Source organism: Eurosta solidaginis, chromosome 1 (genome assembly GCF_040869045.1).
Source record: "Eurosta solidaginis isolate ZX-2024a chromosome 1, ASM4086904v1, whole genome shotgun sequence".
In the NCBI taxonomy this organism is placed as follows: Eukaryota; Metazoa; Arthropoda; class Insecta; order Diptera; family Tephritidae; genus Eurosta; species Eurosta solidaginis.
Window position 1 is genome coordinate 225,475,829 of NC_090319.1, and position 10,800 is coordinate 225,486,628.

The following is a 10,800-nucleotide window of genomic DNA, read 5'->3' on the forward strand; positions in this document are numbered from 1 at the left end:
AGACATATTTGCACTGGAAATAGAACCAATTTCCTCTAATAATTTTTACAAGCAAAAATTACACATGAAAGATGATACACCAGTATACATAAAAAACTATAGATTGCCCGAGACACAAAAAGGAGATATAAGCAAACAGGTTAATAAATTAATCGAAGATGACATTATAGAACCCTCAATATCAGAGTACAACAGCCCAATTTTACTGGTACCCAAAAAATCACTACCAGGTAATACTGAAAAAAGATGGAGACTGGTAGTTGACTACAGACAAGTAAACAAAAAACTAGTAGCCGATAAATTCCCACTTCCAAGAATTGATGATATTCTAGACCAACTTGGAAGAGCAAAATATATTTCATGCCTTGACCTTATGTCAGGTTTTCATGAAATAGAATTACACAAAGATTCTAGAGATATAACCTCATTCACAGCAGAAAATGATACATATAGGTTTAAAAGACTACCCTATGGATTAAAAGTAGCACCAAACTCATTCCAAAGTATGATGACACTGGCATTTGCAGGCCTCAAACCATCCCAAGCATTTCTATATATGGATGATTTAGTTGTACTAGGGTGTTCAGAAAAACACATGCTACAAAACTTAAGAGATGTTTTCTCTACCTGTAGGAAATACAACTTAAAACTACATCCAGATAAATGCCTATTCTTCAGCGAAGAGGTAACTTCTTTGGACATAAATGCACAAGCGAGGGAATACTTCCCGACCCAAGCAAATTTGAAACAGTTCAAAATTACCCAACACCAAAAACAGCAGATGAAGTTAAAAGATTCGTAGCGTTCTGCAATTATTACAGAAGATTTGTACCGAATTTCACAGAATACTCAAGAAAATTATCTAGGCTTTACAAAAAGAATATTTCCTTCGACTGGACAGAAGAATGTCAAAAAGCTTTTGTCTATTTAAAGGAAGCATTAATCAGTCCAAAACTTTTGCAATACCCCGACTTCAATAAAGAATTCTGCATAACAACAGACGCTAGTGGGTATGTTTGCGGAGCAGTCCTTAGCCAAGAACATGATGGCAAACAGTTACCAATTGCTTACGCTTCTAGATCCTTTACAAAAGGCGAAACAAACAAAGCTACAATAGAAAAAGAACTAGCAGCAATCCATTGGGCCATAACCTTCTTTAGACCATATGTTTATGGCATAAAATTCATAATTAAAACCGACCATCGCCCTTTAACATACCTTTTCTCGATGAAGAGTCCTTCATCTAAGTTAACACGAATAAGACTGATTTAGAAGAGTATGACTTCGAAGTAGAGTACATTGCTGGAAAAGAAAATCACATCGTGGACGCATTGTCTCGCATCAACATAACAAATTTAAAAGAAATGTGAGTGGAAGCATGCAAATTAATGAAAGTTTCAACTAGATCAGCAGCTAAAAATATAAAAAATAACATTAAAATTGAAGAAAGTCACACAGAGGACGCCAAAATATATGAAGCGCTAAATAAATTTGAAGTAAAAAGACTAGTCGAGCTCGTTTTCAACCCTTCGAAATTCTATTCCAAAAAAGGAAAGGAAATTTGTAGCGATTTTGATACAAGCAACCTAATTGTTGAGGATAAGATTGACTTAGGACAATTCTTTACCAGGCTCGAAAGAGAAGCCGGCAATGTCGCATGACAAATAAAATCAAGCAGAAATATAGCTGGCAAAACATGAAAAATGACGTAAGAAAATACGTAAAGAGCTGCATCCACTGTCAGAAAAACAAAATAAATAAGCATATAAAAGAGCTAATGACAATAACGGAGACACCTCCGAAGGCTTTTGATATAGTACAGATCGATACGGTCGGACCATTACCGAGATCAATAAATGGAAACGAATACGCAGTTAGCATCATATGCGACCTCACCAAATATTTGGTAGCAATTCCAGTCCCGAGCAAACACGCAATAACAGTCGCTAAAGCTTGTATTTGAGCACGTCATTCTAATTTATGGATGCATGAAAACAATCCTAACAGACATGGGAACAGAATACAAAAATTGCTTATTCGAAGAATTATGCAAACTGTTAAACATTGAGCATAAAACCTCAACACCATACCATCATCAAACTCTGGGCACCGTAGAACGTAGTCATAGGACGTTTAACGAATATGTACGTTCCTACATATCCAGTGACAAAGATGATTGGGACGAATATCTCAAGTACTTCGCATACTGTTAAAACACAACTCCATCGACAGTACACGGGTATTGCCCCTACGAGCTTATATTTGAGAAAAATCCCCCGACGTACGAATTCCTAAAAGAGAATAAAATAAGCTCAGTGTATAATCACGAGGCATATGATAAGGAAATTAAACATAGACTTCAAATAGCACAACAAAGAGCTGGAAAATTAGTAAAAGAAGCTAAGGAAAAACAAAAAGCTAATTATGATAAAAGTAGCACCAGTAAGGAAATAAAATTAGGAGATTTAGTATTAGTAAGAGAAGAGGCTAGCCATAAGCTAGACAATAGATATAAAGGACGGTATAAAGTAAAGAAAATTGACAAAAATAACAATTTTACTTTAATAGCACATAAAGAAGAAACTAGCGATAATAACAATAAAGATAAGGAATTAATAATCCATAAGAATAGGCTTAAACACATCTGAAATACCATTTGATAATAATCTTAAAATAAGCATTCCACTTTACTTATCGCATATTAAATATCTAAGAAATTAAAACCGAAAATTTTGTTTCTCATTGTTCTATATTTACACAAATTATTATAAATACAAAAAAAAAAATAAAGAATATCTTCAAACACGCGGATTTTAGGTGGGTGCACACATTTTAAATCCGGCTATAAAATATATACAGTAAATACAATAAATAAATTAAGTAAAATAATCATTAAACTTAAAATTTTGAAAAAAACGGATATGCATAAAATGTAAACAATAAAAATACCAAGGTCAGCAAATCAGAAACAAAGCAAACAACCTCTTTCACTACAATATCAAGTTACAGTAAAATATTAAAATCATTGAAAATACGACAAAGGGTCTTATACAATTGTTCACAAAACAATTATATAACCGTCTTTTTCTAAGGCGGATGGTGTAGTATTATGCGTCATACCCACCTATGCAATACAGTTGCGGCATTACGCATCATGAACTTCTATGCTAAATACTTCTTAGTAACAATCATATTACAATATTATACAACATAAATTATTGAACTAACACAGCGGTTAGCTAACATCAATGGAATGCCGAATATGAAACCCTTGTCCGTTTACAGCTAATAAATTCTGCTTATTACTTACACACAACCAATAATGTGAATTAACCAAATACTCACATTTATCTGCTGACTTTGCAAGCAGGCATACAAATCTACATGTATGCAAGCATGCATACAAATCTACATGTATGCAAGGATGCATACAAATCTACATGTATGCAAGCATGCATACAAATCTACATGTATACAAAGCATGTATACAAACCTACATATTGCATACCCCGTTACCAATGTACATATTTTTAGTTTATTAGTATTAAGATAATTATGAATGTATAGGTTAAGTAAATAACTATAAAAGGAAAGAATTTATTTAATAAAGAGAATTAATGTTTGACTACCAAACCCTTCACATCTTTTTATTTTAAATCAAACATTTCACTATATTTAAACCGAATGGAAGCACTTTCCATCTAAATGCACCTCGGTCAGTGCTGAGAGACGTAATGTCACGTGAGTCGGGATGCAAGGGGATTTGATGAAATCCCGAAAAAAGACCTAATGTGGAAAAATACTTCGCTCTACCGAGATTATCTAAAATATCATCAGCTATAGCTAGTGGAAATTATCAGCAATGAGTTTTTGGTTTACTGCGCGAAAATCTACGTACATGCGATAAGCTTTTTGACCATTAGTATATTTCGTTGTGGCTACAATCAAAGGACTATTGTAATTGTAATAACTGGGTTCAATCAAATCGTTGTCTAACAGTTTATTTACTTGGCGATTTATTTCTTCGCGTTGAGAGTATAGTAATCAATAGTTTTTAACATATACCGGCTCGTTGTCTGTCAATCTTAATTTTTGCTCGTAGAAGTTGTTTAAAGTCATTTTGTCCATGTCAAGAGCGGCATAATTTATACAAAGGTCAATTAATTTACTATGAGCATGTTGAGGTATTTGATTTTTTAAAATTGAAATAAGTTTGTTCGTACGTTAGTCCTCTGTTTCTGTGATGATGTAATAAAGACAAGGTGGTATATTTATTTATTTATTTATTTATTTGTTTAAGTCTATGAATTTTAGTCCTTACAGACTATGATACAATGAAAATTTAAAAAATACTAATGCGCAAAAGTAATCGGTATACTTAGACGGCAGACTTCAAAATATTCATAAATTCAGCCCTTTGTATAGAAAAATCAAGAGCAGCGGAATTACTTATTGAGTTAAGCTCCCGAATAGCACGCGTAATGGGAGCATTACCAACGTAATTCGTTCTGAAATAATCGTAATAAAATGGAAAGGAATTCCATGAGAGATATTTCGGGAACATTAAATCGAATCCTTTCCAGCAAATAAGGGCAATCAATGTAGCCATTAATAACATTATACATGAATGATAAGCAAAGTATAGATCTACGACTTTCCAAAGACTTGAGGCTTAAAAGTAAAAGACGTGCAGAGTAGGAAGGAATCGGCTCCGAAAAGTTTAACGGCCGAAGGGCATATTTAAGGAAAATTTTTTAATTCTCTCAATTCTACAAATGGCAGTTTGGTTGCTTGGTCTCCAAATGAAGACAGCATATTCAATATGAGATCTAACGTATGACGTGTAGAGCAGCTTAAAAGTATGGGGGTCTGAGAATTTTGAAGCATTGCGCCGTACAAAACCGAGCATAGAATATGCTTTCGATGTTACGTAGTTAATGTGATTAATGAAGGAAAACCTTTTGTCAAAAACGACACCCAGGTCTTTAATCTCATCAACACATTGAAGTTCATAGTTAGATATACTGTATTTTGTAGACAAATTGTTAGTTGATTTTGAATAAACAATTTGGAAGCATTTTTGCGTATTTAAAGAGAGACAGGAATTCAGGCACCATTGGTGAAGCTTATTTATATCATCCTGCAGCTTTATGGCATCTTCTTGCGATTTAATAGCTGAGAATATTTTTAAGTCATCTGCATAAAGTAAACACTTTGCAAACGAAAAACAACTGCTGATATCATTAATAAATAATGTAAATAAAAGTGGGCCTAGTATACTTCCCTGGGGAACGCCAGAAGTCGCAACGAACGGACTAGATATTTTCCCATCAATGGTAACAACGCAGTGTCTATTACTTAAATAAGAACGAATCCACAAAAGAAACGTTGAATGAAAACTGATACAGCTAATTTTTTTATCAGAACTGTGTGAGGAACTCTGTTAAAAGCTTTGGAAAAGTCAGTGTAAATGCAATAAACCTGTAGTCCAGCAGAGAAAGCTACACAGTATTCGCTAAAAAAAGCAAGATTTGAAACCGTGGACCTATCAGTAACAAACCCGTGCTGGTGGGGTGATATAAGGGATTTAACAGCAAACTCAACTTGGCATTCACAGCATGCTCAAAAATTTTAGAGATTGTGGACAGCTTGGATATTGGTCTATAGTTACGCACATCGTTCTTCTTTCCACATTTGAAAACGGGCGTAATAGAGGTGAGCTTCCAATCATCGATGAACGTCCCAGATGATAATGATTTATTGAAAATCAGAGTCAACGGATAGACCAAGGCTGGACAGTTTTTTAACAAGACAGAAGAAAACCCATCAACGTCAGTTTGGGATGAGGATTTAAGTATAATAAAAGCCTTACTAACATCCTCACAGGAGAGAGTAAGCGTACCGAAGTTCAGGATACTAACGGCATCCAATGAAAAATCAACCGCTTTATTATTATCGTCCTGAGAAAAATTTGACTTAAAAAACTCAGCAAATAAGTTCGCTGCCTCACTTAGAGATCGCGCAACCTGATCATCAAGGAAATCTCCAGAGGGTACACTGGAGCCACCTTTTTTTGACTTTATATAGTTCCAAAAAGTTTTAGGATTCGATTTAATATTCGACTCAATATCATGAATATAGTTATTGTACAGAAACTTATCTAAATGATTAAATATCTTTAAATAGTGCTTGTACGTAGTAAAGAATATATGATTCTTTGAGCGTTTGAAGTTACGCAAATATTTATTTTTTATGCTTTTCAGTTTTTTTAATTCTTTCGAATACCACGGAAGTTTATACGGCCTCTTTCGCTTTACCGGAATTTTATCCAAACAGTGACTAAATAGAATGGATTTGAACGTGGAGAAGCAGTTAGAGGTATCAAGTCCCTCCAGTAATTCGTCCCAGTTTATTTCCATTAAACAATCGTTAAATCTAGGAAAATCGCAAGAATTGAAATTGAACGTTAATCTGCTATCTGAAGTATCCGACGCATAATAATAAAAACTACAAGTAATGACCAGGGGGAGGTGATGCCTATCCTTGGGAATAACTGCATTAGAGTATTCGCTGACTTCACAATTAATGTTGTCACTTATAAACACTAGATCCAATAATCTATTTAGAGCATTAACACAATTACTAATTTGCTTTAAATTGAGACTCAATAAATTATCAATGAAATACAGTTCGTGATTCAAAGAAAGATTATTAGGTGTGAGACCATAACTGGAAACATTTGTTGACCAGTGAATATTACAAAGGTTGAAGTCTCCAAGCACGCAGAGGTGGTCATCATTAAGGTTTCGTAAAACAAGAGAATATGTTATCAGCATGTGCTTTGTATACATCAAATGCGCTGCCTGGTGGTATATGTAGTGACAGCTCATTTTGAAAACTCCCATACAATACGAATGATGAGAGAAAGGGGAAGAAGTTTTGTGAAATAGTATTAAATATGGTACTTTTTTGTATCAAAGCACTAACTGCATTTTTTTTCTGTTAATTTTTGATTAAAATATTAATACAAGTTTATGGCAGGCTCTCCGAATTTACTTCAAGTTTGACATACTACACATGAAGTCAAGAATATTAGGCGCAAGAAGCATTTGAAGAAATGATAGAGATATATCTCTAAGTGGCCGGCCTTGCATGTTTTATGCAAACTCCAAACTGCATCTGCCAGGGCTGCTAAGTTCTCACTCAGAAACTTTGTATAGCAAAATCAGAGATGCGTCGCTTAGTTTGTGTTCCGAAGGGCAAAATCTATATATATAATAAGTAAGAAAGGCTAAGTTCGGGTGTAACGAAACATTACATACTCAGCTGAGAGATTTGAAGACAAAATAAGGGAAAATCACCATGTAGGAAAATGTGCCTAGGGTAATCCTGGAATGTGTTTGTATGACATGGGTATCAAATGGAAGGTATTAAAGAGTATTTTAAAAGGGATTGGGCCATAGTTCTATGGGTGGACGCCTTTTCGAGATATCGTCATAACAGTGGACCAGGGGTGACTCAAGAATGTGTTTGTACGATATGGATATCAAGGTTTTAAAAGGTGTGGCCCTTAGTTGTACATGTGAAGGCGTTTTCGAGATATAGGCCAAAACGTGGATCAGGGTAACACTAGGACGTATTTTTACACTATCTTGATGTGTGGTTTAATACAGAGTATATTCCGCTGGGTGACTAGGGTCTCGAGATATAGGCCAAAACGTGGAGCCGGATACCCCTAGAAAGTGTGTGTCAAATGAAAGCCGTTGCTGTGAGCTTCAAAGCAATTTTCATAGTAAAATTCGATTTAGTCGCATCAGCCTGGCAAACCTGATAGATATGCATGCGAAGCCGAAATAAGGACATGAATTAATAATACCAAAATACCTTTACATACTTCCTATTCGATGTGCTTGAAATTTGGTATATAAATTTGCTATATTAGTATTTACGATCCTTTTTTTCGGGAAGTAGACCACAGACGGACTGGGACTGGGACTGGGATTAGGACTAGGACTGGCACGGAGACTGGGAGTGGGACTGGGACGGGGACTCGGAATGGGACTGAAACAAAATGCATACCACCCTCTGGGACTGGCAATAAGGGATGAAGAAGAAAGAAAAGAAGAGAGAGGAGAAAAGAGAGAAGAAGAAGGAGGCTGAGAAAGAGATAAAATGCGACGAAGATAGAGATAGATGAAGCGAAAAGGCGGATAAAGGAGTGAATAAAAGGATTAGCAAAAAGTAAAGAGGGGGGAGGGCAGAGTTAGACGGAAAAGCTTATTGAAATATATGCAGATAGATAAAATTTAGGACAGAACAACGCCTGCCGGGTCTGCTAGTCAATTATAAGAAGGATAAACAGCGCACTGTATGGGGCAACTTAATAAAGACCACACTCCTGCCCTAATGCTGCCGGTTAATTTAAATATTATAGTTAGCTGGTCGTAGAATAAGTAGCTACTTTGCCGAAATAACTTTCGCTATCTCGGACGTTTAAAAGAGCAGCGAGAGCTCCCTTTCAAGATGACGTATGATTGTAGATGTAGTGGGGGAAGAAGGTTCCATACCGAGGCGCTGACGATAAAAATACCAGTGTGCTTCTATATTTTGCCATGCGTATAATAGGAGGTAGGGCTGATAATTTTACCTGAGTGATGAGGTACCCGGGCACTCAGGTGTCGGGATCCAATCGCCCGGGTATTACTCGAGTACCAAAAAACTCAGACACCCGAGCATTAAGCAAAATCTGTGATCAATGTAGTTTCGACAAATTGTTTGGGCCTTTCTGAATAAAGATTACGGTATGTATTTGTAAATTAATCCGAGCATGAGTTATTACAGAGTACCAGAAAGTTGGGATATTCCCGCTATCCAATTACCCAGTAACCAGGGCATTACCAAAATTACTCAGGCAGTCGGCTCCAATAAGATCATTGCAGTTTGCCATGTCGGGCGGACCATCGAATCGTGACTGCTACATCATATGGCGAGCGTCTCACTGCCCCATCTGAGATTCGCCCCGAAGCACAAAAAATACAACAACCCCTTATCTGCGGGGCTAAAAATTAAAGAATGTTGAACCTTAATAAAAAATGCACACAAGTATGAAACTTTCTAAACGTCATTCACGATCGAATAACCTACGGGTAAACTGACCATTAGTATAAAGATGTGTTTAAGGCTAAAACCAGGCAAGGTCATTCAGTCACAAACTATTTGAAGGTTTTCTGATGGACCGGATTAAAATGTGTAATACAACACTATTTCTCGCAGACCGAAGTAAATAAGCTTAAATTTGGTGTGGGATCCGGGGGTAGTTCTATATGACATTAATCTACGCACTACCGACGAAGAATGTTGCATTGTACAAGCGCTTGCAATGCACATACAAGCACTACCTCTGCCGCTAGGTACATAACATCACTTCTTCTTGTATATGAAACCACGACCTTGCCGACTTTAACGCGAGGGTTAACAAAGGTGTAACTGGCCCAATAAAAATAAAGCCTCTAAATCGAAATCCACCCAATGAATTGGCAATTCAATTTTGCAACCTCTGAGATATTGGCAAGGCGATAATTTCGTCTTCCGACCATGTTGAAGGCAAAACCAGGAAAAAACAAGTAAGGAAGGCTAAGTTCGGGTGTAACCGAACATTACATACTCAGTTGAGAGCTATGGAGACAAAATAAGGAAAATCACCATGTAGGAAAATGAACCTAGGGTAACCCTGGAATGTGGTTGTATGACATGTGTATCAAATGGAAGGTATTAAAGAGTATTTTAAGAGAGAGTAGGCCATAGTTCTATGGATGGACGCCATTTAGGGATATCGCCATAAAGGTGGACCAGGGCTGACTCTAGAATTTGTTTGTACGATATGGGTATCACATGAAATGTGTTACTGAGCATTTTAAGAGGGAGTGGGCCTTAGGTCTATCGGTGGACGCCTTTTCGAGATATCGCCATTAAGGTGGACCAGGGGTGACTCTAGAATGTGTTTGTACGATATGGGTATCAAATGAAAGGTGCTAATGAGTATTTTAAAAGGGAATGGGCTTTAGTTCTATAGGTGAACGCCTTTTCGAGAAATCGCCATAAAGGTGGACTAGGGGTGACTCTAGAATATGTTTGTACGATATGAGTATCAAATGAAAGCTGTTAATGAGTATTTTGAAAAGGAGTGACCCTTAGTTCCATAGGTGGCCGCCGTTTCGAGATATCGCCATAAAGGTGGACCAGGGTTGTCTCTAGAATGTGCTTGTACGATATGGGAATCAAATGAAAGGTGTTACTGAGCATTTTAAGAGGGAGTGGGTATTAGGTCTATAGGTGGACGCCTTTTCGAGATATCGCCATTAGGGTGGGCCAGGGGTGACTCTAGAATTCGTTTGTACGATATGGGTATCAAACGAAAAGTGTTACTGAGCATTTTAAGAGGGAGTGGGCATTAGGTCTATAGGTGGACGCCTTTTCGAAATGTCGCCATTAGGGTGGGCCAAGGGTGACTGTAGAATGTTTGTACGATATGGGTATCAAACGAAAGGTGTTACTGAGCATTTTAAGAGGGAGTGGGCATGAGGTCTATAGGTGGACGCCTTTTCGAGATATCGCCATTAGGGTGGGCCAGGGGTGACTGTAGAATGTTTGTACGATATGGGTATCAAACGAAAGGTGTTACTGAGCATTTTAAGAGGGAGTGGGAATTAGGTCTATAGGTGGACGCCTTTTCGAGATATCGCCATTAGGGTGGGCCAGGGGTGACTCTAGAATGTGTTTGTACGATATGGGTATCAAATG